Genomic DNA, 6,628 nt, shown 5'->3' on the forward strand with positions numbered 1-6,628 from the left:
TACGGCCGTGTAAGACTTAGTTACGGAGATAGACATCAGACAGATCATCTTATGACATACGAGCAGCGACGTCTTCGAATCTTCGAAATGACCTAATTATATCCTTCCGTATTTTAAAATTAAATTTTTAGAACCTAAATACCATATTCACTTTAAATCAATACGAAAGATTAAGAGGCCATCGTTACAAATTAAAGAAGGAACAGACTACTGGAATGTCCAGGGTGAACTTCTTACCAAACTGAATATTTAATATCTGGAAAAATTTGGATCAAGACATTATATGAGCAACTAGTGTTTTCATCTTTAAAAATAAACTTGATAGCTCTTTATTTCATTTATAGGACTGCGTTATTTTAGGATCACATTATTTATTTATTGTTTCACAATTTTTGTATGATCTACTTAATTGTAACTTTATAATTGATATTAGTTTTATAATGATAGGTATAAAATGCACACCCATGAAAATGGAGTTAAATAGTTTGTGTTTAAGGTCGCTGCCTGGGAATCGCTGTTGGACGTGACAGCATGCGGGATGTCCGTGGCAGAGTGCTAAGGAGGCGGGTCCCTGTCATAAAATCAGCTACAGCATAACAACAGCAAGAACAACCACAAGCGAGCCAAACAATACTAAGAGCTCGACTCGCTGAAGGTGGAACATCAGCCGGCGCTCACCCAAGCGGGACGACCGAGGCAGCGCATGAAATGGACTGTGTCCATAAATGAAAATATTTTGCTCTTCTATTACCAGGTGACAAACCTCGGTCAAGAAACGATCGGGTTTCGACAAAATCTCTATGCCGAATTCTGCAGGGAGAGCCCAGAAACTCAAGTAACTGAACAACGAGCTGCTGATCAATACCGGGTAATTATAAGAAACAATCTTATCACAGAGACTAGACGCAGTACCATCAGAAGCGAAGGCGAATGGGAGATTAATCACCAAGAGGTAAATGTGGATCAAGTCCCTAATGAAATTAAGCAAGCCTGAGCTTGCCATACAATAAACTCAACCTGATAATACACTAAAGGACAACGAGTTACGCGATACCCTGGTAAGCGAAATGACACGTGCTGTACAAGAGTTTAATGGAACCAATCCACTTGCAAACCACCGCTACCAAAAATAAACTCTTCTAAAAAACTAGGTGCTCTGTTACAAATTATGAATACAGAAGTCCTACCCAATTACGTCGTAGAAGCCCATGCGCTGGAATATTTGCACATGCTTATTTACTGTGCAGCAACAGTAACAGCTAATGTAATGTTGTTTTTATTATCTTGAAAGTTTAAAAATGGATTAATCAACGTTTCCCAAGAGATGAGTGTTGTTGATTAAAGAAGATTTCTGAAACAGAAAAGGATAATTTTCTTTCAATTGACAAGTATTAAAAGATTGCAAAATAAAAAGCAACAATAAAAAACAGCAACTCGCAAAAAAGGAAGGGTTATAAATCATTAAGTATCCAAATCATATCAAGTGTGTATCATGAAATTTTCAAAATTTACAATAAATGCTTTAAATACATCAAAGATTGATTTTAAATTCTGATAATTTTGTGATATTCCCTGAATATGTTTTAAATACTTAGTAATATATTTTTTAAATAGGTATGGATAATTCTATATTATTGATAGGATTGTTAAATATACTTTAGGTTGAGTCCACTCGTCCATTCTTTTGAACCAGGTAGCGATAATTCTATATTATTGATAAGATTTTGAATTCACATTCAGATTAAGTCCAGTACAACAATTCACCAAGACATCCTGAAAATTTATATAATGAATTCTAGATACGTAACAGACTGTGTATGGAAGAGGAAGTTTCCCATTTTAGCAAATGGAAGTAGCTGTACGGCATAAAAATTCAATTGAAAAATCAAAGTGGAGACAAATTTTGAAGATGAATTGCTAAATAAAGACATTATTGAACTTCCTTAAGTTAAAGATGTTTGAAAGACCTATAAAATATTTTTGTGTTATGGGAAAACCTGAGAAGGATAATTAATATACATATAATTTTTTTCTATTTTTTTATTAAATTTTTCTTCGCATAATTTAATTTTTAAATCTAATAAATCTATTTCTTTTCAGTGCATGTCTTGTGTCAGTTCCATGGAATGGAATAAAAAAATGGAATACTTAAATTTTACACGCTAAAACAAGAATGTATATTTTAAGCATCTACAATAATATACAAAACATACATTTACATACTTCTCTAATAGCAGTCAGGGTAGAATGGGGCCGTTATTATCAAGTTCCTGTTCAAAATATAGAAGCAAAGAAGCTACCATCTCTTTACAACGACTATTTAACTTCCTACGAGACATTTTTGAAATAAAACACACTAATTTTGATCTAAAATGAACAGATTTTATTAAATAGGTAAAAATATTCACTTTAAAATTCAAAATAGTAAAGTACAAAAAGTGTCAACACCGCAACTGTCCAATAAGTGTTACCAATTTATGCCAAAATATCACTTTCGTTCGATTATTAGAGTTACAGTGTGTTCCGAACAAATGTTCTTCATAAAAACGCTTTATAATACATTCATACAAATTAAGTAAAACATATTATTGTGTATTTCTTTAAATGTCTAATTAAACTCAATATGAACTGAAATATCAATTTACTGCAACGCCTACTTCGCAAATTTCAAATTGATAAGTTGTGTATTGCTTCATCTTATAGTCGATTCGCTATTCCCAGTCCGAACTGTCTAGTGAATTTAGTAATTATTTTTTTTGCGAAGTTAGTGACTTTTTGACAGACTAGAAGTGGCTGGAAATTACTATACAAACAAGCACACGTACTCATAGCCAATATTAATAGTAAACAAACTAAATACTAAATAAAATAGAACTGTACGAATTACCGACAATCAATATTTATTTATTTACACCATATACTAAATAGTTATGTTAAATTATAACAACTAAAATATATCTTTTACATATATACTACCCAAAATTTTATAGGTTTAGCATACACTTTTTATAATAATTCTTCTTTTTTCAATGAAAGAAGTCTGTAACAAAAGTTTATTTAAGCTGTTATTACTGTGAGCTAGAAACTTTTGTGTTGTAGGTTTCCAACTATGAATCTGTCAAAATATGCCCGAGTTGAGCGAATGGACCTTAACTACATCATTTTAACTGTGATATCAAAATCATACATAAAATAATTAAATATTTATTGTTATTTAAGTCTGGTATATTTGACACCCAAAGAATAGCTTATGCGATTCTAGAAGACTTATAGTAATTTAATTTCAGTATGTTATTTTTTTTTTTTCTAATAAATATTGAGCCCCTGACACAAGCTAGTTTCCGTAAGTAGCGACTGCATCATTTAAGCTGTGAGCCACTGTATATATATATATATATATATATATATATATATACATATATATATACATATACATCCCGCTATCATTCTGAAATCTTTTCACGTTGCGGTAATTTAGCATCACAAATAAATGCTATCATTTTGAAATTATAAGTCGTGTATATTTGTTTAGTGTATTTTTTAGTCTTGACACCGTTGTCGGTTTTTCAATACTTCGATTTTTTTATATATTTAATTTTTTACACTTAACAGTCATTTTAACCTCTATACGTAAAATCGTTGTTTTTTATATCAATACAGTATCGATAGATGTTGCCAAAATATATATTTACCTATATTTATAAACACGTTAGGTACATAATATCGATCGGTTTGGGTTGAGTTCAAAGAACGAAATAAAACCCCACTGACCGGTTAGCTGTCTGGATTCTTTAATTGAATAGGTATATTTTCGTTTAGGTGCATATTAAATTTAGCAGGTACTTTTTTATAGAGAATTGTGGTAAAGTTTATTACATTTTTCTATTAAAATAATAAAGAACTATATAAACGTATAATTTTTTATTTATAATTATAAAATTTGTAATATTGTTTCCAAAGTTAAAAATACGTATAGAAGAACAAAAAAAATAATAAAAAACTTACACTTTTTACATTAGAATGAATAACTGAAACTAATTTGCAGCACCTAGTTTTTCGTAAAACAGTTTTTGAAAAAATTTGAGGTAAATTGTTAACTACCGGTTTTTTAATAGGTAGATACTTGGAATTTGGTTCTTAAAGACTTTCAACGACCAAAAGTTTAAAATCGCAAAGGGACATCTTTTGATATCTGCTGTTATATAGGAAATATGCATTCAGCAAGATGAGCTGAAAAATATGCACTTTTAACTTTTTGTACAACCTTAGACTCTTATGTTCGCATGAATAGTAGCTCAGCATTTGTTCACTTAAAGTCTATACCACATTCATATTTATTATATTGAGCAATTAAATTAGGTTTTTCAGATACCAATCCTCTTCTTAATCTGGTTCTATCCCTAGTTCTTGATCTAGTTGATAAACAAATTCTGAATATATCATGTGTATGTCTCGTTTATCTCTGCACTTGGTCACACATATTCCTTAGGGACTGTAAACTTCGTGTTTGTTTAGTTTCTTTGACAAGTGGGGATTGTCTATTCGGTTATTTCTTAATATGGCTATGAGCAATTGTCTAGTCAAGTCAACACTATTATAGAAGTTACCCGTACTTTTCCAGTAGTCATTCAGACGGTTCATCTTAATTGTCCCCATATGGAATTCCCAAAAAAGTCTTAAATTCTGTTTGTGTTGTCTCTTTCCAAAACGCAATCCTCGATTTTTCTGAACGACTTTGGCAAATATTTCGTCAGAGTCTATCAGAGTTGCTTCCACCATTCATTTAATCTACATCGTCCTCGCCAGGTGCTTCTAACAATGATTGTAATTCAGCAGTTGTCAATCTACGTTTATATTCACATCTAGCTTTTTTAGATGTCGAAGGCATATTATTTACATCCATTTTTTTACAAATACTATAACTCACCTTTACGGAGAATTAACAATAAAAATGTACTGCTAGAAACTATCAACTTACGACTTCCAATACTATAAGGCCACTTGAGTCACAATACGTTTTTACTCAATATTAGTTCCTGTATAAGTAAAATGATTGTTTTTTAATGTGCTTCATTGAAGCACACTAGATATATTGCAGTTTTGTCATCACATTCTTCACAGTATGTGTTAACTTTTTCATCGGCCTTTCTACTAGTCATGCTTCTTTTTAAAATTTTGTAAAATCTTGTACACTTTCTTATCTTTTTATTATCTACATCGCTTTGCCTGAGATGGTATTTTTGGGTGTAACTGGTCGTGAGGATTCCAACATTTCTTTATTTGCAAATGCCTTCGCGAACTCCAGTTTGAACTCAAGGATAGGTTGTCGCTTTTTTCACGTTTTCTATTATTTAGCAACTAAGCATTGACTACTGCGGTATTAAATATTAATTCCACTGCCACTTTCCGGTACCACTTCAGAGTTTTGCGTATTGGGCTTTGGTAACAAGCCATTTGATCACTAAAATCAACACTCTTTTTCACCAAGTTATAATCAAGAATAGTTTGTGGTTTTAGCACTTGTGTATAATTTTTCTTCTCACCTGATTAAATCAAGATACAACTATTATGTTTAAATGTTGTAAGGATTAAAACTGGTCTTTTGTCGACCCATTTTATCATTTGTGAAATCAACAATGGGTGAAGTTTCATTACACGTAACCGGTTGCCACATTTTAAATCGAGATTTTGGTTTAACATTTTTTGTAGTAGAACATCTGCACATAAATTCATTTGTTGTACCATGATTTCAATTCATCGACCAATATTCTAAAAAAGGTGTTTTTACGTCGTCCAGAATATTATAAACTGGTTCTCTTTCACAAATCATTGGAAATATGGTTTATATCCTATATTCAGAAAAATCTTTTACTGCAACTCTCGTTCGACCTAAACTAAATTAATACACAAAACAAATAATCTATTTTTTTATAGAAATGCAGATTCCTGTCGGATTTTTATCAGTGCGGCATGAGTCACTGGTTTCTCATATATCCGGACCTCTTATCGCATTACAAACATAATTCTCAATTAGCAGTGCGGTACAAAATATATTTAGATCGTATAATCTTAAAGCCGTAATGAGACCATAAAACCGTATGTTATAAATAAATATACTCTTATAAGAATTATCTTGAAAGGTGAGAAAAATACAATAAAAAAGTGCAATATTAAGTGTTATTTAAAAATGGCAAGTCATTCACAGGCGTACAGTTGAAAACAAAAGTTTTCAGTGTTCTATTGCTTGATTATTATTATCTGGTTGGTATTCTTTACAAATACTAGCTAAGTGTTCTGAAAATGTTGATATTTTTTGCTGGTCTAATCTTCCTCAACTAATGTCATCTTTCTTAATTGGTGGGTTGTGTTCTTCAGGTCTCTTTATTTGTTTTTGCTGCTATCCATACTGAATGATCTTGTTTAGACAATGTACTAATGTAGTGTTCAAATGTAGCATTGCGTGAATCATGTAGCGCTGATCTTAATTGTCTGATTAGTCGATTATATTTGCATTTGTCATTAAGATTTCGGCTTTTTTGCCATCTACTTCTTGATCTTCATTTTCGACTGTTAGTTGTATAATATAATTCGGAGTGTTGTTTGTGTTTTCTTGATTTGGAATTGTTGA

Source organism: Diabrotica undecimpunctata, chromosome 2 (genome assembly GCF_040954645.1).
Source record: "Diabrotica undecimpunctata isolate CICGRU chromosome 2, icDiaUnde3, whole genome shotgun sequence".
In the NCBI taxonomy this organism is placed as follows: domain Eukaryota; kingdom Metazoa; phylum Arthropoda; class Insecta; order Coleoptera; family Chrysomelidae; genus Diabrotica; species Diabrotica undecimpunctata.